The sequence below is a fragment of the Pezoporus flaviventris genome, unplaced genomic scaffold (genome assembly GCF_033815535.1).
Source record: "Pezoporus flaviventris isolate CSIRO_AGI_PZ_B2104156 unplaced genomic scaffold, CSIRO_AGI_Pfla_v1 ptg000001l, whole genome shotgun sequence".
Taxonomy (NCBI): Eukaryota; Metazoa; Chordata; class Aves; order Psittaciformes; family Psittacidae; genus Pezoporus; species Pezoporus flaviventris.
In genome coordinates, this window is record NW_026892549.1 from 51742926 (window position 1) to 51769158 (window position 26233).

Here is a 26233-nt window from a genome sequence, read left to right on the forward strand (position 1 = left end):
CCTTAAAAGTCTCTCCCATGGTAGAAACTATCTCTAATTCACTTTTCACCGGATGTTGTAAAATGTGCTGGATTCCTGTGCCTTGGACTACACAGTTAGCTCTACAGAGTATTTGAAAATGTTCATACCAACGATTCAGGATGGAGATTTTATCTGTAAGAAGCACTTGCACTGAGTAAGGGGCTTTGAACCTGATATGTGGGTTTGTACACTGCTTTCAGAGCCTCATAGAATTCTCCATGGTCACCCAAATCTGTGCATAGTTGAGTCTTTTCTGCTACCGTGAGCCACCACTTGTTCTGGATGTCTCAAAGTCTCTTTTGGAGTTTACTGCTTGCAAGACAAAAGGCTGCTTTTCTTACATGGCAAAGTGGCTGACCGAGGTGTGCTTGATGAACAGATCTCTTCTTTGTCAGCAATTCCTGGACCTCCTGAATGTTATCGTCAAACCAGTCTTTGTTTTACTTTAAGGAGAACCCAAAAGATTCTTCGGAGGACTGCAGGATGCTATTTTTAATATGTTGCCAAAGCACCTCAGGAGAAGAGTCTATAAGATGGTTTTCAAGCCTAGTTTGAAGGTTAGCCGGAAAGCTGTCCCTCACTGCATCTATTTGAAGATTATTAACTTTGAGCCTCCTCCTCGGAATGCAGCCCCTCTTAGGTTTGGGCTTAAAGTGAAGGTTAAGTTTGCAACATACAAGGCAGTCGTCTGTTTGACATTCTGCACTAGGCATCACTTGGGTGTGACAGACATTGCAAACATTTCTCTGGTGCACTAAGACATAGTCAATAAGGTGCCAGTGTTTAGATCAAGGATGCATCCAGGTTGTCTTCAGGGTGTCTTTCTGCTGGAAAATAGTATTGGTGATGGTAAGCTACTGCTCTGCAAGCAAACTCTAGCAAGAGGTGTTCATTATCATTGCAGCTACCAACATCATGATTGCCTAGTACTCCTTTCCAGGCTTCAGAGTTCTTACCTACTCGGGCATTGAAGTCACCAAGGATTATGATCTTATCTTCTATAGGAACCTTTTGAGTGAGGTGACACAGGTCAGTGTAGAATTTATCCTTTTCTGCAGGGTCAGCTTGCAGAGTCGGAGCATACATGCTGAAAAGAACAACATGTTGCATATTGTGTAGTGGAAGGTGTAAGGAGATAATATGATTGGAGCGACCTATCGGCAAATTTTCAAGTTTAGAGACGATGGAGTTTTTAATCATGAAGCCAACTCCAGAAAGATGACTTTCAGTTTTGGATTTGCCTGGCCAGTAGAGTCTATAGCTGGCACCATATTCTTTAAGGCTACCTTCCTCATGAAGGCAAAATTCACTGAGAGCAGCAATGTTGATGTTAAGTCATGACAGTTCATGGGCAATTACAGCAGAATGGCGCTCAGGACGCCCACTGTTCACTGTATCAAGCATGGTTCTGATGTTCCCACATGTGAGTGTCTATCTGGACACACCTTTGGAGGCAGGTGTATGCCTTTGTCTCTTTGTCTTTAATTGACCGCAACAGATGATGCCCGTTGGCCGCGGCTAGCCAGCCAGGTGGAGGGGGAGATGAGCTTTGATTAGGCCACCTTTTCTAGGCCTCTCTCCATATGGAACAAGCAGTGCTCTCCTTGAAAAAAGGCTGCTTGGTCATTCAGGATGTTGCCAAACAAGACTGTCATCTCCTGGGTCAGCCTCGAGCAAGCAATGTCCTGAACTGCCTGCATGCAGGGTTGGGTCTGTGGCTTCCAGTGCACCTTATCACCTGCCGTTTCATCCTTCACATGTCGCTGCAGGGCTTTGCAAGTGTGGGTAAACCCTTCAGGCCTGCACCGTGGATTTTTAGGTGAGGCACAGCGTGCGCGGAACTGGCCCCACCCTTTACACCTGAGGTTTAACTGCCAGGGCCTAGCGAGCTTGGACGGTGACAGCAAAGTCCTCAGGTCGTAGGTTTGATTAGAGTGTCCTTCTCTTAGATGGATGGCCTTACAGGGCTAAACGAGCTCCATCTGCCAGGATTTGAAGTTAGAGTTGTCCTTCTCCTAGGATGGTTGCCCAAAGGCTAGTGAGCCCATTATGCCCATGGCCACACTTTGTCTGACACTTCAGCTGAGACCTGTCTGGCATGGGAGACCCAACTGGAAGCATATGCCACCATCAGTATAGCTCTCAACCTCACAAGGACACGCAAGCTCTTTCCCCACGACAAAGGGGTGTCCTCTTCAATTTGCACTCTATGAGTTTCTTCCTTGCAACCTTGGAAAATATAAAGTGTGCATATATATATATATATATGTATATGTATAATCATAGAATCATAGAATAGTTAGGGTTGGAAAGGACCTTGAGATCATCTAGTTCCAACCCCACTGCCATGGGCAGGGACACCTCACACTAAACCATGCCACCCAAGACTCTATCCCACCTCTCCTTGAACACCGCCAGGAATGGAGCATTCACAAATTCTTGGGCAACCCATTCCAGTGTCTCACCACCCTCACAGTAAAGAACTTCTTCCTTATATCCAATCTAAACTTCCCTTAAGTTTGAACCCATTACCCCTTGTCCTATCACTACAGTCCCAAATGAAGAGTCCCTCCCCAGCATCCTTGTAGACCCCCTTCTTAAAGTATTTGAGGAACAAAGCTTATGTACCTCTTGAACAATTTCAGAATTTTCACAGGATACTCAAAAGAGATTTTTAAAAAAATAATATATTTTGGAGAAACAGGCCATTCTTTCTACTCTTTACTAAGTTTGTCAGTTTTCTTAGCTAGAACTCTGTTCAAGACTCTGCTAGGATTACATATACCAAAGAATCACCTTCTGAAATTAACAACTTTGTGTTCAGTATCTTTAAGTTTCGGGCCATCAAAAGCTAGTCTAACCTAGCTTAGGTTCCTGAGAGAAAACACTTTCCAAAGGCATTCTGAACATCATGAGAAAAAAACTGTTTTAAGGAGTACTGCGAAAAAGGAAACAAAAAAAAAAAGAACAAAAACAACCAACCAAAATAACACAACAAAACCAGAAGAAAAGACAGACAAATAAGTCTGAATGATTCAGATGATTTCTTTCTTTTCCTCTAAAGGCTTCCAAGAGTAAATTTCTATCTTCTATGTTAGTAGTCAATGGGACATCTGCTAGTTTTTGGCAGAGAGTATACAAATTCAGGACAGGAGAAAGCTAGTAAACACAATAAGAGGAAACAGAACTAAAAATACTTATGAAAGATGTATCTAAGTTTGGAATAATAATATTGTGGAATAATAATATTGTGGAATAATAATAACTGTGGAATAAATTAATAAAACACATTTCTTTTTTATTTCATAAATGATTAAGTGGATTTTAACAAATATAACAAGGTATGTATAAAAGATACCTTTAATATTTATAAATTGGAATAAAGAATTTAGTTATGGAAAGTGTTATGAAAGTAAAAAAATAGCAACTTTTTGAGTTAGTTACATAATAATCAACATTCCTGTGAAACTCTGCTAGAAGCTCAATTTCACCTTTTCTTAGACTGCGTCTCCTCGTGCATGACCAAAACCTGGGAAAAATTAAATTAAGGTTTTTTTGTGTGGCAAGAAAAAGAAAATCATAATAGGATGAAAAATCTTATTTTCACTCATGCCTTTGTGTAAGATACAGACCTAAATTCCCAGTAATGAAGGATGAATGCAGTACCCAGCTCAGCTTGACAGCCAGCAATTTTGAGAGCTTGAACTGACTCATGGTCTACTGTAAATATAATGGCAGCAACCATCTAACATCTGTCTCACTTTACAAAGAAATGGAACACCTGAACAGCTTCCCTAATCTGAGCAGAGCCAAGCTTTTGCCCGCAAGTCCTTACCTCTGCATGGATTTCCACTGACATCATCAGACTGTGTAGGTAATTGTCCATGCAAACAGATTTATCTGCAGGCTGTGGGCCAGAGTTCATGTCTGCTGGGTTTTCTGGTTTGCTCTATTCATCTGGGAGTCTTTTCAGTTTTAGATATTAAACTTTGCTGCTGAGCCCTGAGAAATTTTCCCTTATTCCTCTCTTCAACTGACTGTTGAATTATTGGGATGGAAAATGGCAAAGACAACAAGATTTCTGAAAGGAAAACTGTGTAACAAGACTTTGGCCTTGCCTATCTCATGCCCACTGAAATCTTGCTACATATATAAGGGAAGACAAATACATGATCACAAAGAACTAAATTCAGATTTAGACTTAAAAACAATATCGGAGAGAGATTCTAAATGCTACAAAGACTGCTTCAATACCTAGGCTTCAACACCTCTGTTAAAAGGCATCCTTGAAATAAATTCTAGTCGCATTGTTCCTTCCTGTGTTTCCAGCAAAGCAGTAAATCAAAATATGCTACTTGGAAAGTAAGTTATAGAAGTCCAGGTTATTTGATGGCATTTACAGAGATTTGGCTCATACTTAAATTATATAATGTATTTAAGTACTGAAGATTCATGCCATGATACATGGTAATTATAACTTAGTATTAGAAGAAAAAGGTCTTTTAAAATAAGAATATATTGTGCTTTTCATAAATTTGGAAAGTAATCTCCTAAATGACAAAATAATGCATCAAGAAACCTTGTATTTCATTTAATTGTAAAAAAGCCCACAGCCAAAACCCCTCATTAAAAACCACTCTTTGGGCATGGTTACTTCTATTACTTGCAGACAGTGTCCTAATGAGAGAAGTGAGAAAAGAGAATGGAAATGTTTGTCTTTGAAGATCTGACCACTTTTACATTACTAAGCATCTTACATTTGATACTGATTTATGATTTAAGAGAGGAGAATGCTTCCAAAGCGTTTTCCAAGTGCTTCATTTCTACTCTAGGGGAATATCACCATAGAGTGCTTCCATTTTCTCATTATGAGAATTACATTTTTAAGTGGGAAATTAATAATTAGTAAAACTAATGATACATTTCCATTATGGCTGTACTTTTAGCAAGACAAACTAAAAAACACTAGGAGACAATCAGGATCTGGTACTGTAGCACACATCCTTGCACATTTCTTGAATAAATACCCAGGTCAATGCAAATATTTGCTATAAACTATGGCACTTTCAGCATTCACAGTTACCTTGACTGATTCTTTACAATCTGTCAAGTATTATGCTGTTTAGATCACTTTGAAGCAGGAAGGGTTCCCGCGCAAGAGCTGAAGATTGACTCTTGGAAATAGAGCAAACAATACTTAAAGGTCTTCTTGCTCTGGACTGTATCCAGAACATTTTGGGTGCATGACTTCGAATGAGATTCATGCTTCCTATGACCATACCTGCAAGGGCTGCTGAAGTTATGCATGCCTGCCCTGGTAGTACCCTCCTTCTGGCATAGACCTAGGTGACTGCTCTTCTGCTGCAGTTTCTGTCTCACTACCATTTGGCCTACAAGTTACTCAGCTTGCCTGATTACAACTCTGTGCTGTAAAAGTGTGTTTTTTACATTAAGGGTTCTTGGCCAAATGTGTCTGTCATTCTGCAGTCATGATAACTGTTAAAGGTTGAAAAAACAGAGAATAGAACTAATGGTTGTACTCGGTTGATGCAAAAACTTTCCTATACCTTTGCAATGGTCATTTTTAATAGCAAAAAAAGCAATAAAAGATGCAGTGACAGAGAAAGCACATGCAGAGGTGGACTCAAGCCAAAGGATTCACACCTGTGTTGTATTTCAGTTCCTTCCCATACAAATTTGAGAATGTCAAGATCTGTGATTCAGCTCACAGAATCATAGAATCATAGGATAGTTAGGGTTTGAAAGGACCTTAAGATCATCAAGGTCCAACCCCCCTGCCATGGGCAGGGACACCTCATGCTAAACCATGTCACTCAAGGCTATGTCCAACCTGGCCTTGAACACCGCCAGGGATGGAGCATTCACAACCTCCCTGGGCAACCCATTCCAGTCCCTCACCACCCTTACAGGAAAGAACTTCCTCCTTATACCCAATCTAAACTTCCCCTGTTTACGTTTTAACCCGTTACCCCTTGTCCTATCACTACAGTCCCTAATGAAGATTCCATCCCCAGCATCCTTATAGGCCCCCTTCAGACACTGGAAGGCTGCTATGAGGTCTCCATGCAGCCTTCTCTTCTCCAGACTGAACAGCCCCGACTTCCTCAGCCTATCTTCATACAGGAGGTGCTCCAGTCCCCTGATCATTCTCGTGGCCCTTCTCTGTGCTTGTTCCACCAGTTCCATGTCCTTTTTATGTTGAGGACACCAGAACTGTACACAATACTCCATTGTGTGAAACAGAGGAGAACCATAACTCTCAGTTGACAATACAACATTCCATATGAAGATGAAAACAAGGGGTTGATCTCCTTTGCAGTAAAAAAGCTAATGCAAATTAAAGTGGTACTGGAGCATGAACCATTGTGAAAGCTGAAATTAGTGTCTATTCCCCCTCCATTCCCAGTAACATGAAAGTGCAAATCTGCCTCAGAACATCAGATCTGACAGATCTATGTTTTCATGAGGTAGCATATCAAAGCAGCAGCTTCAGCTTCAGCCTAGTTTCCCCTAACGTTTACTTCTGGTGGGAGGGGCTGGGGATGGTAGTAACTGAAAGCAGATTAATATGAAATCTTAAGAGAAATATGAGATATTTGTTTAGAATATTCTCAGAGCAAATAATGTATTTAAAGTGATGGAACCTCAGACTAATATTTTTTCTTCCCAGATTTTTATTTTCATTCAGATATTTTAAGATTGTTGCTTTGTCTTTGCTCATCTTCTAGCTTGCTTCAGAGGAATTTCATAGGGCTTGCCTAGAGGCAACATAAAACAAGAAGCGTCATTTCAAAGTGTGATTGTAATACCAAGGGAGACTGACTATTGTATGAATGTACAGTTGTTAGTGTGCATTAAAAAAACCGCCAACAAATTCTCAGAGAAAATTGTAAATTGGGTTTCAATGGATATAAGCTGTGACTAGCTAGGACATAAAGTTGGTTCTAGTCAAATTTGGCCACCTATGAAAGACTGAAGTACTGACAGGGTGTGAATCAAAGTCCTTTTATTCCTTTCTCAAGTACTTCTGAAGAAAAGATAGGGTAAAACAGAACAGACATGCATCTGTTCAAGTGCTGGAAGGAATGACTTGTATGGTACATCTGAGAAGCAAAACTAAGAGAGAAGCTTGATCATAGTGCCCAAATACACCATTATGTATGCCAAAAATCAAAAACATTTAATAAAATTACTGAGATGATTGAATTGTAATCACAATATTGTAAATAGACAAGAAGAAAAGAAAAAACTGTAAGAAAAGTGCAGAGAGGAGGGAAGCCAACTACACTTAGACAGTGGCCTAAATGAAAAGGTTTATGTCTGAAATTATAAACCCTTATTAATATTGAAGTACACTTAAAATTTAGTAAAATTAACTTTTGTTTCAAGTAGAAAGCTATGAAATATTTAATTACTCTGATTTATTAAAAGTTTGCAGATTGTGAGAATGAATCTTTGCCTCCTACATATGGCAGCTTTGAAAGACATACTTACAACAGAAATACTTCATTTCAAAGGGAATAAATAAATAAACAACCTAAGCAGATTTAAAGTATTACTAGTTCCAAGCTTATTTTCTGCCTCAAAGAGATCCTTCCCAAGCTAAGCATAAAAAGAAGTGGTGTTTTTTAATCATGAGTTGATTTGCTTAACATAAACTTCAGGAAAAAAACCCACCCCAAAATGAAACAGGTAAAACCATAAAAAAAGTACAAACAGAACATGCATTGCTTGAGGGAAATGAATTCATGATGTAACTCAGATGAAGTGACATAAAAAGCTACAAAGGAACTAGGCAGTCACTTCTCTCACTGCTGAGTAACAAAAACTCAGTGAAATTGTTTGTATGTCGCAGCAGGAAACCAGGTCCTAGGCACTTTGAGTCTTGTCTTGACATAAATTTTACTTCAGCCACACAAAAGATTTCATTGGCACACACTGACACCCCGAGGGCAAAACTGGTCTAAAGGCATAGTGTGCAAAAAAAATCCATCTAAGAGCCTGAGAACTGTATCAAACAAAGTATGAAAACTGAGCTTGGATGGCAATACTGTTTTCAAAAAGGATGCTTGCCCTTATATATGTACTGCATCCATAATTCTTTAAAGCAAATAAATTTTCTGAAAACCAAATTGTCACAAAGCTCTATATTTTTATGAAGGCTTATTTGGGCTATCACCATTTTAAATGCCCCACAGGTGAACCATAACAGTTTTAGTACTTTTATTTTAAACAATGACTTATATAACTTAGGATGTCATTACAGCAACTTAATGTTCTTTCTATAAAAGTTACATATATAGAGTATTACATTTTCAGATGTCCTATGCAAAAAGGACTTGAAATAAAAATTGTGACATAAAAATGGACATTTCAGCACAGGTGTCCTCCTGCTTGCGCAAATGGCAAAGGTGCACAGACTGCAGCAGGAATAAACCAAGAGCCTTTGGTATATAGCGGTAAAGATGAAAGAACTGAAAAGGACCAATGAAACCAATGGTGAAAGTTTCTTCCCTGGAAAATCTAAACCTAAGTACTTTCAGGCTCATAAGGAAGTGGAAATCACATCTGCAATGGCCTACCTAGCATCTATAGCAGAACTTTCTTTAGAGATTGCAAAAATGAATCTCTATGAATAGAAGTCAAAAGCAGTCCTCTGCAGTATGTATGTGTACTTATGCATACGTGTTCCATACAGCGATAGGTCTTGTTTAAATTACCACAACTATTACAACTAGAGAGTTCTCAACTTCTAAAGAATGCATTATATATGCTCATAGAGCACGTACTGCTTTGGTGCTGCCTTATGTTTAGTTGGTCAGCTGTCTAGCTCTTGGATCAAAATCCAGTCTGAGTAGAAAACAGGCTCTGAGTTTCCCAGCTAAAAGCAGTTCTGGGCATGCATGGAAGAAATGCCCTAGGTACATAAGGAGTTGTAATGTCAAACAAGAAGGTGCCTAGGTGATAGCTGGCAGTAGCTTTTACTTTTTTTCTTTCTTAATAGAGTTTTGGTCTTAGAAAGCTCAGTTTACCTAGGGCTTTCTTAGGTTGCTAAACTCTAGCTGAGATGTACACCCTGATGCACATGATCCTGAGCCATCAGCACAGTCTCTCAAGCAAGGCTTGAGAAAAGCATGGCAAGGGGAGAATCAGCATAAATTTGAATTTTTGGCACTGTTTTTGTTTTGCTAATTTGATGGAAGTTTGGCCTCCTCTGATCCTTCCAACCAGCAAGATTCAGTGCCCCAAAGTCTTTCATCTTCCTCCCGGCAGCGGTACTGTGCAACTGTTCCTAATGAATAGGTATTTCTTTCCTATTTGATATAAAACTCTAATTTTTTACTCTGAGCACTGGAAAAATTAATGCATCACTGTCAGGTTTTCAACATTTCTGCACTTCTTCAAATGCCTTCTAAACTGCACTTGCAATTTAAAAACTAGTATTAGATATAAGAGCATATAAAATACACAAATTAATGAGATGAAATGGTCTACATTTACTAGATGACTTTGAATAAATTTTGATGTGCTATTATCATATGACTCTGAAAGAACTCTTGCACATACTCCAGATAGGTTATGCAACTGGAACACATGAACAGAAGAAAGTCCAGTGTCATGCTTAAGGTTTGCTCATATCCGGAGCTGACCTTGCAGTGAAATTGAAAAACAGACAAGTTTCTCTTAGAACTGCCCTCATATAAATCATACAAAGCTCTCAAACTGTAGCAAGGGTTGCTTATTCAGGAAGCTAAAGTGTTTATTTAAAGCTGCATGCACACACATGAAAAATTCAGATAATAATAAGATATCCTATTTTATATCCTGGTTTGCTAATCAGTTATCAATCTTGGATACAAGTAAGTGTTGATTTACTTGTTGAACTTTGCTTAAGACATTCCAGATTGAAGCTAATACCACAACTAATGCAAAAATATGAAAGACAAACTAAACAGACTTTACCCCCCAAAAAAGACACTCAAGGCTTTGCATTTGCTTCTCAGAATTAGTCACGCAAAGTGGTATGATTCTCAAACCACGTTTTTACTAATCCTAGCCAAATCAACAATTTGCATTATTTCTAGTGTTCAGCATGTGAAGCACAGCACACAGATGTACGCCTGTCAGCTTTTCCAGTGCAAAACACAAATATTTTCCTTCCACAGAGAACTAGGTCCTTGACTCAGTGTCTTAGTTAGCAGACGTTATTCATTATAACAGGATACAGCTGTAATTCAGATTTCATTTACATTACTTTCTTTCAATGAGTCAAGCTGCACATTAGATGAGCAAAATACCATGTCCACAGTACGTTTTATGGAAAAGAATGGAAAATTACTCATGTTTTTAAGGTGTTCAAGGGGTTACAGAGATTACTTTCTCAGCATGCCTAACCTAAATGTACTTCATTTAAAGATACTAATGAGACTCATAATGCTGTTTATGTGTATGTCTAACATGATTGTGGCATATTTGCTGTTGAAGATTTAGGTGTGTTACCCTGCACAGCCTTTACTATCACTGTGCAAACAGCAAGGCTATTTCCTTTCTCTTGCCTCAAGAACATAGAAAACACTGGGTGGGGAACTATTTTGGTTTTGCTTCTTTTGCCAAAGGCTTAGAATAATGATGGATAAAAAGAAAACAAGAGCAGAATTAGCAGTGAAATAAGTATGAAAGCTAAATCAATCTTTGCCTATTAAGTAAAATTCCCTATATCCATTAGAACACTGGTGGCAAATTTGCAAATGTTTTTAGTACCTCCTGTTACTTCTACAGCATAATGTGTTGATGTCATGTAGTTTGAGATAATTTTAATATGGCTTTGAATAAAACTGGGGCTTGAGCTCTATTAAAGCCAAAGTAAATACTACCCTTACCCCCCGCTATTATTTGGTTTTGATTCAGTCTGTGTTTAATCAATGTCTACTTGAAGTAAAAAAAGACCTCAGGTAAAGTTAGAAAACCTGAATGAATTCATGGGGATTTCTGCATAACATGACATCAGTATGTAAGATTGGATAATACAGACTGATCTTAATTGTCAGGGGTTTTACAAGGTTTCTGTGCTTCCACTTGTAAGTATCAGAGGATCAACATTACAGGAATGAAAGACATAAAAGGAATAGAATTTTGAAAATGATGCTTCAAGAACAGTTCTGAGAAGGCAGACTACAGAACTGAACATCAACATTAAAACATGCACAATGGGGAGCGATGTGCAGTGTGAGCTGCAGCTGTTCCAGGCACAGAAAGGATCTGCTTCTATGGATATTATCTAAAACTCCCAGAGCCTCAAGGCTTAAGATACTGCATATCATCTATAAAACAGCAACCACCACAGGTAGTCTTAACTATCTGAAAGCCTATCTGATAGGAAAGACACTATTTCCAGCATGGAATTGGGAGGTGAGCTGCTTTGCTGCACCTCCCAAAAGCACACTGGAGTTGCTTGCCCTCCACCTCATCCCACTGTTGAAGGTGGCAGGTCTGGCTCTAAGCTGCCCCAAAAGCATTTTCCCACCCTCCAGCAGAGTCATGTCTCAAACAATGCACAAAGCTCTCTGTGAGATGGGCCCAATACCATGGCAAACTTCCCTGTGGCTCAAGACAAAACGCAGTTTTCATTCTATTTCATATAATACACACTCATGCAATTTCAGGAGGGGATGGAGGCCCAGAACAGGCCAGAGCAGATTGCAAGAGAAGCTGCATAAACACCATACTGTACTGGCCTGAAGCCTGAAAAAAAAGGGGATTTCAGCTAGGCAGTGTCAATTTTTCTACAGTATACCATGAATCTCAGACTCAGTAGGTATGGTATAGCAGCTATACCTCAGGCTATACTGGCCTTTTCCTGTGGTCTGGTAGACACTTATTGGGAAATGCAACCTTGAGATCAAGCAATTCCACCCAAGTATCAGAGACCTTTCATTTAAACAAAGGGGTATAAAGGTACACTTTCAATCTCTTGGCAAGGACAGTAGCTGCTGGCTAAGAAATTTGAGTAATGCTTCAAAATGGTCCTGAAAAGTGAAAACCTGCCACAGGTTATCACCTTCAACTGTGTACAAATGTGAGTAATGTGTACAATGCAACAGATGTTTCTTCAGATGTTCCAAGTGAGGGAAAGACAGGATTTAATCAAGTATTCACTACACCTGGAGGCTAAAGATGCTGTGGATAATGTCAAGCATAGCACTCGCCACAAATGTGAAAGACCAGTATTATTCTCAGGAAGGACTCGAATGGCAGATGAAATCAGCAGGGATGTGGAAAGTGTGTAAGATAATGGTAATACCACATACTATTTAGGAGAGACAGTAACTCAGACGTCATGAAGAACCTGGGTTACAAATACATATGGTATTTTAAGTATGGATCAGCGAAAAATACGCTGAAACCCCAGCTAAAACCCAACTCATAAATGCATGATAATAGAAAAAATAACCAAACCCACAACTAAAATTCCCAAAGCTCCACAGTAAAAGAGGCCAACTAATGAACTTATTTACTACTTCGGTAAAGTAAAAAAAAAAAATAATTTGAGAGATCTAACGATTTTCAGCTTCAGAGGCAATCTACCCTAGATTATTATGATACTATTGTTTGCTTACTTTAACAGTGTTAATATTATAAGTGCTAAACAATGCAGTTACCAATAAAATGCTAAAACTGACTGTATGAAGTTCCTCTATTTTGCCTTAACTAAACACAAGAAAACTATACTCTTAAAGAAAAAGGATTTCTACAGAACAATTGTTTGAATAATCCTCAACACTGGATCTGTCCAAACTGCAGACAGTGTAATTCAAACAGTTTATTCACATATAGTTTGCTCAATTATAAGTTAAACAAATCCCGACTAGCCAAACCTCACATGTCCCTCAGGAGCTCAAAGAGACTATCCATCCAATTTCCAATTGGACCTCAATTTTAATTTAAACATTCTAAAAATGAGAAGCTAACAAAGAAGGGAAATAACTGGGAAGACCAGCCTAAATCACACCCAGAGACTTTGCTCAAAATGTGCCATCCTTTGAAAACATTGGAAGGAATACTTAAGAATTACATATTTTACAGACTAAGACAGAGCCTGTGGACACTCGAGGTAATTTTCAAAAAAGAAGATTTAATTCCCTTTCCTTGTTATTTCCTTTATCATTATTATTATTGGTGGTAGCAGTAGTGATTTGTGTTATACCTTAGTTACTAAACTGTTCTTATCTCAACCCGTGGGAGTTGCAGTCTCGTGGGAGTTGGGCGGGGGAGTGAGTGAACAAGCTGCCTGATTGGTTTTAAACCACAACAGGTATTACTCTTCAGTCTTTCCTGGCACGTACTTTGTAATGTAAGCCTATAACCCAGCCTTATGGCTTGGCAGGCAAATGTTAAGTATGCTGTTACCTTTTAGGATTTAATCTTACATGGCCTAGTAGAAAGGATTTTTTCTTCCTCTATCACAGGATTGCTTTTCTTTTTTCAGGAAACTTCTGCAAACATGAAATTGCAATAACAGAAGAAGTTCCAAACTCAGACTGGGTGTACTTTCCATTATGTAATGAATTAGCCTATGGATCAGTGACCAACCATAAGGGGATCTTCTACCAGTCCAGAAATGTGCATGTTTGGGAAGGTCTTTGGAGGTTTCTTAATTACAAAAAATAAACTAACTTAAGATTTCTCCATTTTCATTCACCTAAATAATTTGGGTTAAGTGCTTTCTGAGCAATATAACCTTTATGTTTCATTCATGAATATATATTGCACTCTTGCTGTACATTTTGCCAAGGGTCACATCTAAACATCCATGATGTGAAAAAAACAGTGTCCTGGGTTCAGCAGTAGCAGTCATGTTTTTTTTTTCCTTTGTGTTAACTGGTGCAGTGCTGTGTTTTGACTTCTAGTTTGAGAACAGTGTTGGTGAAGCCGATGTTGTCGGTTGTTGCTAAGTGATGTTTACCCTGACCAAGGACTTTGTGAGGCTCATGCTCTGCCAGGGAGGAGGGGAAGCTGTGAGGAAGCAGAGACGGGGCGCCTGACCCGGGCTAGCCGGGGAGGTATTCCATACCACAGCACGTCATGCCCGGGGTGGGGGGTAACTGGGAGTTACCCGGAAGGACAGGAGCTTCCGGGTGGAACTCGTTTTCTTGGCCGGTGGTATCATATTCTCTTCCCTTGTTATTTTCCCTTATCATTGTTTTAGCTGATAGTAGCGGTGGTGATTTGTTGCTGGACTGTTCTTGTCTCAACCCGTAGGAGTTGCACTCTCTCGATCCTCCTCCCCGTTCCTCCGGGAGCGGGGAAGGGGAGAGCCCCGGTGCAGGGGGGGGGGAGACGGACACGGACCTTGATTGTTGTCAGCTCGGCACCACTCACTGGGAGTGAGCGAACAAGTTACCTGACTGGGTTTAAACCACGACAGTTCTTTTTTTGGCGCCCAACGTGGGGCACGAGGGGTTGAGATAAGAACAGATCTGACTGGATTGATAGTCACTCGTCACAATGCTGATTTATTGGCTCTCAAGGTTTTTCCTCTTGATCTCACAGTTTCAGTATACCATATCTTACGTCCATTCGGTATTGGCTGTATTAGTGTTTTTCAAGTGTGGGGCTTGGGCTAAGGTTTTTATCCCATTGTACTTTATGGTAATGACTTGTAATACAATAGAATCATTGATCATGAAACTGATCTGGTTTATGTTCCCAGTGTGGTCACCACCTTTATACTTTGGGAGGTATATGATGGAGGTGCTTAGCAATTACACATCTTTTTTCTCCTTCTCAGGTGCTCAACCTGTGAAGGAGACATCCTTTTACCCTCCTAGTCGTGCCCCCAGACCATTTACATTTGAGAGTTTTGAATTTTTTGAATGGCCTTTTAATGCTGTTGAGACTTGTTTGCTGATGGTGATGGGAATCACCATGCTAACACGCATACAGAGTGTGTTTTGCCCACTACTGATTTCAAGAGTTAAGCAGATTCAGGTTTGGGTCTTGTCTGGGGTCAAACGACGATGTAGGAGGACCGAGAGATTTTCCCAGAGGCTGGACAGCCATGAGTGGCAGGGTGTGTGGGATAGTATGGGCAAGTATCTAGGTCAGTGGGCCCCTCCAGTATTTTGGAATTTCACTACCGAACTGCAAAATCCAGAAGAATTAGTAAAACACTTAAATGAGGTGTGTGGTCATTCTGGCCATACCAGAGATGGACAAATCACGGCAACGTGCTGGGGCTTGGCCTATGCTTACAGGGCCTTGTTCAACACTATCCAGCACCTTCAAAAGGAAAAGAATATCGGCGGATTTGAGGGCAAAGCGACAGTCGCTACTCAAACTTGGGCTGCAATGAACTGCGCAGCTACCCCAGTGGCAAGTACAGCAGCTGCTCAAACTTCAACTGCAACAGACAGCGCGGTTACCCCAGCTCCAAGCACGGTAGCTACACCACCCCCAGCAACAAGTACAGTCGCTACTCAAACTTTGGCCTCAATGAACAGAGCAGCTACCCCAGTGGCAAGTACAGCAGCTGCTCAAACTTCAACTGCAACAGACAGCGCGGTTACCCCAGCTCCAAGCACAGCAGCTACACCACCCCCAGCAACAAGTACAGTCGCTACTCAAACCACAGTGATAATCACTGCAGCAAAACCAGAGGACCAATTCGTACCAATATCAGTTGCCCCTGTACGCAAGAGAACAAGCAAAAAGGAGGCAAAAAGGGTGAAGCGAGATGAAGAACCAATGAATTCACCACCCGGTCCAGAATCTGATCAGGAGTCATCATCACATGACGAAGAAGAAGAAGAAGAGGTAACTTCTCGACCTCGGACCTCAACCGAGCTGCGGAATATGCGAAAAGATTTTACTCGTCAACCAGGGGAGCACATCATCACCTGGTTACTCCGATGCTGGGACAATGGGGCCGATGGTCACGAACTAGAAGGTACAGAAGCCAAGCAGCTGGGATCACTTGCTAGAGAAGGGGGAATTGACAAAGCAATTGCAAGAGAGAAAAAGTCCCTCAGCCTTTGGAGGAGGCTCTTGGCAGCTGTGAAAGAAAGGTTTCCGTACAAGGACGATGTTATGAGTCGTTTGGCCAAGTGGACTACTATAGACAAAGGCATCCAGTCTCTGAGGGAATCGGCCATCGTAGAGATGCTCTATCACATCAAGCCGAATAACGGGGATACACCTATAGATCCAGATGAAGTTGAATGTACACGACACATGTGGCGAAAACTTACACGGAATGCACCGTCATCATATGCCCATTCATTGGCAACAGTGACCTGGAATGACATAGTACCACTAACAGTGGATGAAATGGTTCATAAACTCCGAGAGTTCGAAGACAATCTCACTCCTTCCATCATCTCAGCTGTGAAAAAACTGTCCCAGGACCTCGACAAATTGAGGGACGATCTATCTGATTTATCCAGCTCCTCACGTGTACCAACACACGTCTCAGCTATTAACAAAAGACGTCCTATTATTCAAGAGAGGAGATACAGAAGGTATACGCCACGGGGTACCCTATGGTTTTACCTGCTGGATCACGGAGAAGACATGACAAAGTGGGATGGAAAACCTACTTCAGCTTTGGAGGAACGGGTGAGTGAACTGAAGAGGGGAGCAAGGGCCAAGACTGATCGTCCCATGAGAGCTACGGCTTCAGTCTCTGGTGAGCAGTTTCCCAGATGGAGTGGAAGAGCTGATTTTACTCCAGCTCCTGTGATAACGAAGAATAATCCCTTTCAACACGACTTAAGTGTCCAATGGTGTGACGACCATTAGAGGGGCCCTGCCTCCAGCCAGGTGGAGGTAGGGGACAATCGGATTTACTGGACTGTGTGGATCAGATGGCCTGGCACATCAGTCCCACAGAAGTATAAGGCTCTAGTAGATACCGGTGCACAGTGTACCCTGATGCCATCAAGCTGTCAAGGGGTGGAACCCATCTATATTTCTGGAGTAACAGGAGGATCCCAAGAGTTGACTGTGCTGGAGGCTGAAATCAGGCTGACTGGGAGGGAGTGGCAAAAGCACCCTATTGTGACTGGTCCAGAGGCTCCATGCATCCTCGGCATAGACTACCTCAAGAGAGGGTACTTCAAAGACCCAAAAGGGTACCGGTGGGCTTTTGGTATTGCTGCTTTGGAGACTGAGGAAATTGAGCAGCTGTCCACCTTGCCTGGTCTCTCAGAAGATCCCTCTGCTGTGGGGTTGCTGAAAGTTGAAGAACAACAAGTGCCAATTGCGACCACAACAGTGCACCGGCAGCAATATCGCACCAACCGAGACTCCCTGATTCCCATCCATCAGTTGATCCGTAGACTGGAGAGTCAGGGGGTGATCAGCAGGACTCGCTCACCCTTCAATAGCCCCATATGGCCAGTGCGAAAGTCTAATGGAGAATGGAGACTAACAGTAGACTATCGTGGCCTGAATGAAGTCACACCACCATTGAGTGCTGCCGTACCGGACATGCTAGAACTTCAGTATGAACTAGAGTCAAAGGCAGCCAAGTGGTATGCCACGACTGATATTGCCAATGCATTTTTCTCAATTCCTTTGGCAGCAGAGTGCAGGCCACAGTTTGCTTTTACTTGGAGGGGCGTCCAGTTCACTTGGAACCGACTGCCCCAGGGGTGGAAACACAGCCCTACCATTTGCCACGGACTGATCCAGACTGCACTGGAACAGGGGCAAGCTCCAGAACACCTGCAATACATTGATGACATTATTGTGTGGGGCGATACAGCGGAAGAAGTCTTTGAGAAAGGGAGGAAAATAATCCAAATCCTGCTGAAAGCCGGTTTTGCCATAAAACGGAGTAAGGTCAAGGGACCTGCACAGGAGATTCAATTTTTGGGAATAAAATGGCAAGATGGACGTAGACAGATCCCCACAGATGTGATCAACAAGATAACAGCAATGTCTCCACCAACTAATAAGAAAGAAACGCAAGCTTTCTTGGGTGCAGTGGGGTTCTGGAGAATGCACATCCCAAATTACAGTTCGATTGTAAGCCCTCTCTATCATGTGACCCGGAAGAAGAATGATTTTAAATGGGGCCCTGAGCAGCAACAAGCCTTTGAGCAAATTAAACGCGAGATAGTTCATGCAGTAGCCCTTGGACCAGTCCGGACCGGACCAGATGTAAAAAATGTGCTGTACACTGCAGCTGGGGAGAACGGTCCTACCTGGAGCCTCTGGCAGAAAGCTCCAGGGGAGACTCGAGGTCGACCCCTCGGCTTTTGGAGTCGGGGATACAAAGGATCTGAGGCCAGCTATACCCCAACTGAGAAAGAGATACTGGCAGCGTATGAAGGGGTTCGAGCTGCTTCGGAAGTGATTGGCACTGAAGCACAGCTCCTCCTGGCACCCCGGCTGCCCGTGCTGGGCTGGATGTTCAAAGGCAGGGTCTCCTCTACACATCATGCAACTGATGCTACATGGAGTAAATGGGCTGCACTAATTACACAACGAACTCGAATAGGAAATCCCAGTCGTCCAGGCATTCTAGAAATCATCATGGACTGGCCAGAGGGCAAAGATTTCGGAATGTCACCAGAGGAGGAGGTGATGCGTGCTGAAGAGGCCCCACCATATAATAAACTGTCAGAAAGTGAAAAGCAGTATGCCTTGTTTACTGATGGCTCTTGCTGTACTGTGGGAAAGCATCGGAGATGGAAGGCAGCTGTATGGAGTCCTGGATGACAAGTTGCAGAAACTGCTGACGGAGAGGGTGAATCGAGTCAATTTGCCGAGGTGAAAGCCATCCAGCTGGCCCTGGACATTGCTGAACGAGAAAAGTGGCCAGTACTTTATCTCTATACTGACTCATGGATGGTGGCAAATGCCCTGTGGGGGTGGTTGAAGCAATGGAAGCAGAACAACTGGCAACGCAGAGGTAAACCCATCTGGGCTGCTGCACTGTGGAAAGATATTGCTGCCCGGGTGCAGAACCTGGTGGTGAAGGTACGTCATGTAGATGCCCATGTACCCAAGAGTCGGGCCACTGAGGAACACCAGAACAACCAACAAGTGGATAAAGCGGCTAAGATTGAAGTGGCTCAGATGGACTTAGATTGGCAACATAAAGGTGAATTATTTTTGGCCCGGTGGGCCCATGACACTTCAGGCCATCAGGGCAGAGATGCAACATATAGATGGGCCCGTGATCGAGGGGTGGACTTAACAATGGACACTATTGCCCAGGTTATTCATGAGTGTGAAACATGTGCTGCAATTAAACAAGCCAAGCGGTTAAAGCCTCTTTGGTATGGAGGACGATGGTTGAAGTATAAATATGGGGAGGCCTGGCAGATTGACTATATCACACTGCCACCAACCCGCCAAGGCAAGCGCCATGTGCTTACCATGGTGGAAGCAACCGCCGGGTGGCTGGAAACATACGCTGTGCCCCATGCCACTGCCCGGAACACCATCCTGGGCCTTGAGAAATAGATTTTGTGGCGACACGGCACCCCAGAGAGAATTGAGTCAGACTATGGGACTCATTTCTGGAATAACCTTATAGATATTTGGGCCAAAGAGCATGGCATTGAGTGGGTATATCACATCCCCTACCATGCACCAGCCTCTGGGAAAATCGAACGGTACAATGGGCTGTTAAAAACTACACTGAGAGCAATGGGTGGGGGAACTTTCAAGCATTGGGATACACACTTACCAAAGGCCACCTGGTTGGTCAACACCAGAGGATCTGCCAACAGGGCCGGCCCAGCCCAGTCAGAACTTTTACATATTGTAGAGGGGGACAAAGTTCCCGTGGTGCATATGAAGAATTTGCTGGGGAAGACAGTCTGGGTTATTCCTGCTTCAGGTAAAGGCAAACCCACTCGTGGGATTGCTTTTGCTCAGGGACCTGGATATACTTGGTGGGTAATGCGGGAAGATGGGGAAGTCCGATGTATACCTCAAGGGGATTTGATTTTAGGGGAAAACAGCCAGTGAACTCAATTGTATGCTGTTGCCTGCTGTGTAATGCTTTTATAGCCCATCAACTAGATGTCTCCAGGTCACCAGCGACTGGCCCTGACTTCCCTCCAGCCATCATCCCAACAGAGAATGAACTTGGAACATCATGGACCGAATGGACTCGGCAGCATTATAGGGATTGGTACATGCACTAAGAAAATGATTTTTTCCTCTTGGTCTGTATGTATATGGATGTATATATGTGGGAGAGCGATGGTGTATTGAAAATGTGGGATCTGAGCACGACGTGAATGGTATGGAATAAGGGGTGGATAATGTCCTGGGTTCAGCAGTAACAGTCATGTTTTTTTTTTCCTTTGTGTTAACTGGTGCAGTGCTGTGTTTTGACTTCTAGTTTGAGAACAGTGTTGGTGAAGCCGATGTTGTCGGTTGTTGCTAAGTGATGTTTACCCTGACCAAGGACTCTGTGAGGCTCATGCTCTGCCAGGGAGGAGGGGAAGCTGTGAGGAAGCAGAGACGGGGCGCCTGACCCGGGCTAGCCGGGGAGGTATTCCATACCACAGCACGTCATGCCCGGGGTGGGGGGTAACTGGGAGTTACCCGGAAGGACAGGAGCTTCCGGGTGGAACTCGTTTTCTTGGCCGGTGGTATCGTATTCTCTTCCCTTGTTATTTTCCCTTATCATTGTTTTAGCTGATAGTAGCGGTGGTGATTTGTTGCTGGACTGTTCTTGTCTCAACCCGTAGGAGTTGCACTCTCTCAATCCTCCTCCCCGTTCCTCCGGGAGCAGGGAAGGGGAGAGCCCCGGTGCGGGGGGGGGGGAGACGGACACGGACCTCGATTGTTGTCAGCTCGGCACCACTCACTGGGAGTGAGTGAACAAGTTACCTGACTGGGTTTAAACCACGACAAACAGGGGAGAACATTTCATTCAGTCAATGAAACTGCTGTACAGGATCAGAACTCCAATTATTCTGACTTCCATCTGCCATAGTAGCTGATAGCACATGCTTCCAAGAAAAGCACACAGCATTCTCACAGAGCGGCTACAGAATAACAAACCTTAAAATTAATCTTTCTCCCAATCTGTCATTGCCAAAGATTTGCTTATATACAACTGTATATAATTCCTTCCAAACCTTATTTCTTTTTGTGCTGTAATATGAATATTTTTATGTCTGCAATTTACTTCTGAGACTATCAAATTGAAATCTGTAAAAAGTTTATGATTCTTTAGTATGCATTTTAACTGAAATTTGAAGTAGAATATTGCGGGAAGTAAATAACAAATATAAATTCAGGATGTTGGAAATTGTCTATGGCAAAATGCCATTAGTGGCTCTGCATATCATGCAGCATGGGTGTGGGTGCTTGGAACTTCCACCTTAAGCATTGCCTGAAGCTACATGAATGAAAGTAATTCATTCATGAACAGCTTACTTCTAAGTACTCTATATGTAATCATCCTTTACTTGTGTTTCTAGACTGTATTTAACACTAGAAAATGTGAAAATATTAATATTTTTATTTTTGCAAATATATCAGATAATTCTCTATATAATGTAACATTAAACAACCCACTAAAACTCCCAGTTCTCCTTCTTTCAACTGCTTCTCTTTTATTATTATATCTCTTTTTCCACCTGCATTAAATACGGTGAAATTTACATACCAAAGGAAAGGGTGGAAAGAAATAAAAATTAATTATTACAGAGTACATCAGTGCATATCTACCTTTGTACTCAACAGTGCAACACGCATTGAACTGAATTAATTTACTTTTGGAGTTAACCATTCAATAGAACATATGGAGGCTATCCAAATTATAGACAGAATCATAGAATCACAGAATAGTTAGGGTTGGAAAGGACCTTAAGATCATCTAGTTCCAATCCCCCTGCCATGGGCAGGGACACCTCACACTAAACCATGCCACCCAAGGCTTCGTCCAGCCTGGCCTTGAACACCGCCAGGGATGGAGCATTCACAACCGCCCTGGGCAACCCATTCCAGTGCCTCACCACCCTAACAGGAAAGAATTTCTTCTTTATATCCAATCTAAACTTCCCCTGTTTAAATTTTAACCCATTACCCTTTGCCCTATCACTAGAGTCCCTAATGAAGAGTCCCTCCCCAGCATCCCTATAGGTCCCCTTCAGATACTGGAAGGCTGCTATGAGGTCTCCACGCAGCCTTCTCTTCTCCAGGCTGAACAGCCCCAACTTCCTCAGCCTGTCTTCATCCGGGAGGTGCTCCAGTCCCCTGATCATCCTAGTGGCTTGTTCCACCAGTTCCATGTCCTTTTTATGTTGAGGACACCAGAACTGTACACAATACTCCAACTGAGGTCTCACAAGAGCAGAGTAAAGAGGCAGATCTGCATCTTTCAAGCAGATTCCTGACGAAGAAGAATTTGTACCATCAGTTTTGACATAGGAACATTTGGGCCAAGGACTCACATAGTAGGCAGGTAATATGATAGTAGAAAATGGAAAGGGTGTAATACTCACTGCAGAATATCCTCTTGCAGAACTGTAGACCTCAAAGGTAAATCGCTCAGAATTCGAGATCTGAATCAAACCCACAGGTGCCCTACTGCTTAGAACTGTTGAAACCTACAGAACCGTATGGACTGACATATTCCTAACGATGCACAGTGCAATGAGAACTTGACTTTCTTGCAGACTGTATTTCAAAACATTATTGTTTTTTAAAGCAAAAAAAAATCATTAAATTTCTGAGGGATTTTCATTCAGAAAGAAATCTAAATAATCTGAAGTAGTTGTAGATGAGTACTAAGGAGAGAGGGTGTCTCACTGCAATGGCATAATGGTTAGCTGCAGTTATTTTTAAGCTCAGAAGCTTAAAAGGAATCTGAGTGCTACTTAGTTTTTCTTTCAGCAAAACCAGATAGAATAAAATGTTACATGTCTGGTTTTATATAGAGTATCATGTTTCTTTCTGTCCACCTATTGTGGCCTTTATTTTCTGTGATTGGGTGATTTTTGTTTTGTTAATTGTCACCCACCAAATCAAGGTTTTTTTTTTTCTCAATACTAATATGCTATAAATCATCTCCCTCCTGACATTCTAACCTGGGCTCTACATTCTTTGCCACACCGTTTAGGCTAAAATGGAGTTGTAAGGAAAAAGTCTGGAGAAGCAGGGAATGTAGAAGCACACCAGAAAGAAAGATTCCTAGTGGTGGGTCACCTAAGTCTATGCTTTTACCATGGTATCCTGAGAGGCAAGTCGGTATGCGTCACATAGTGATTGGAGAGACTCGGCCTCCATTCCTCTTCCTCCTTTTATGATTCTTAAGGATACTAAATGCAAGATGCCTCTTCCCTTGTTTCCTATTATTTAATATGCACACTCTCCTGAATCTCTCAAAACACTCTTCATAGGAAACTCATCTGCATGTCTGGTATAGTAGCATTTTCTTATCAGGGTGAGCCATTGCTAAATTGTATGCCTTATACTCACCTGGCATTTTTATCCCTTCCCTTTCCATATGTCCTCTTCCTTGGCTTTCTCTTTTAGAAAATACAGGTACATTTCGCATTTTAAGACCATATTATGACATCCCAAACTGTTAGGATTTAAACATAAGCATTCTATATAACTACATTCTCAAAATAATTCCAAATATTTATAATTTCACATTTGTAAAATAAAACCACCATTCGTGGCATTTTTTTTTTTTTCAGAGAAACCTTTCAAGTGAAGTAGGTTTTCATGATTAACATGAATCAATAGGAATGCTCATGCACCGTACAACAGGTTGTGGAATAGCCCCTAGAGCAAAATAAGAATTAGAATGCATGATTGCATTAACCAAGAATTCTCATTAGCCTTGTTTTGCTCTGTCTCTTTTAGGACTTGACTATTTTTATAGTTTAAAAATAAACTCTGCTTGTTTTCTATAATACAGAGAAATAAATTAACACAGAATAAAATAATAATAATAGTCTGGACAAGTTGCATTTAAATGCTTAACACTGGCATACCAACACCTGTACAGATGGTTTTTATTCTCCAAATTCCAACTTGTGTGCCCCCTTATACATGATTACTAAGACCAGTGAAATCCTAACAGGTAGGATAAAAATAAACAACTGCCTATTAGGTCTTTCACACTCTAGGTCTGTACTTATGCGGAGTGATAGTTGCTTCTTGAACTTGTAGATATTTATGTGGTTCATACTGCCCTGTAGGCAACTGGGGTTTAATTTTTCTTCTCCTCTACTTAGTTTCTAAGCATCACTCATTAGCTTTAGTGGTTAAAGAAACTAGGATCAGTCTCCAGTTTTGATCAAGTATTTTGCTTGCTTTGTTTGCATACACCTGGCTGTTTTGGCCCACCCATTCCATTCAAAACTTTTAGATTCTACATTGTTATACTGTAGTTTCTGATGAAAATAATTTATGCTCTGTCATTGTTACTAGAATTTTCTTTTACTTTCTTTTACTAGTTTTTTTTTTTCATAGCAATTTGCAACTGTGAGTATGAGGAGATTGCTGTATATCTAAATGCCTGCAGATAAAAAAACACAGCTATCTGAGGGATGAAGCACTGAATTCTACAGACACCTACCACAACAAATAAATTGGAGACATAGGTTTTAAACTTCTCATTTTCTTTGGTTCATGCTTGCACTGCACTTAAGTAGAGTGGTAATTTAAACCATACTAATGCATATGCATGCTTAAGACCTATCCTTTGGAAATACTCAAAATTGCAAATGGTCCATTATCTGAAAATTGCTCATCATAAAACTACTCCAGATGCTTTTGCCTGAGGCAGAAATGAGCCAAAGTGGTGACTAATATGTGGCTAAGTTAAGACAGTTCTCAAAAGGTGACTGTAATCATCATCAGCACCAATGTGCCATGCTTAGTTGGAACAAATGAGTTGCTACTTGCTTCCAGCCACTGCTAGGTGCAAGATAAACTCTCCTAAGCTTTTTTCAGTTATGCTCTGGTTCTTTGCACAGATGTCACATACCCATCATGTTTGCATTATTTGTCCTTTCTGGGGTGCCAAATAAATGGAATTTATGACTCATTTTTACACAATACCTTCCCCGGCTGTCATTAACTTTTTTTTTTTTTTTTAAGATCTGTGTATGTTTGCTTTGAAATTAGTATTTTATCCTAAACTCCCATTAGACTTTCTTTCTGGTCAATGTATCATAACTTTAATTTTTGTAGAAACTATGTCAGTTTGATCATCCTTTAGAAAATACATGTTGCTGTATGGTTTTGATCATTTTTTACAGATTTAAATAGTGGTAAATTTTGAAAACCTGACCCCTTCCTCCACTCTGGTATCCTATCTTTTGATGAACCTGTATAAGAGGTTTCTACAAATTGTCATTCCAGCATTATTTACTGGGTTTTACATCCACTTTCTCCTCTGTCTGTGTTTGTCTGTGCTGTACTGTCATTGCATTGTCTGTAGCCTACAGGTATAGAAAGGTTGTGATGCTTGGCAATCTCTTGCATAATACAAAGTCTTAATGACAGGACAATGACATTAGCTCATTTTGAAGTTCTTTGGGGAAGTTAAAAGATTTTGGTTTATTTTAATCACATCTGATGAATTCTGAGACAGGATCAAAGAGCTTCACTGAGTGCCACAGGTACACACAGAAGACATGAGTCTACAGTCACATATATCCAGTGTTTTCTGACTGCTGTCCTGCTCACGGCTGTATGGTCCTCTCAAATCTCCAGATCCTTGCTGACAAGGAGAGAGCCTTTATTGACATAGTACAAGATCAAACTAGCTTGTGAGAAATCTCAGAGGAGGGATTTCTTGGAAATAGGGATGAGATCAAAAGCACAGGAGCCAGCAGTCAGACTGACCTAGCTTTAAAAAGCTTGCCTTTTACATGAGGAGAGGTTGTGTGAGTTCAGTTGTATGCTGACTGTCGTCTGGAAATAAACCATCTATCCCCAATGTGAACAGATCCTGTGCATGTTCCATTTCTACTTCTGTATAAAATCAGGGTGACTCAGTTTAAGTCACTCATGGTTTTTAATTTATATTTCTTAACCTACTGTGGCCTGTATCCCATAAATATTGCTCCTACCATTTATAACATGTTGCAACAAAGCTCTTGAGAAATAATGTTAAGCAAGAGAAGATTTTGCTGCTTGTGGCATTTGCAATCCACACTAACTTTGGTGACTTTATATTACTTCTTAGCAGCATTTG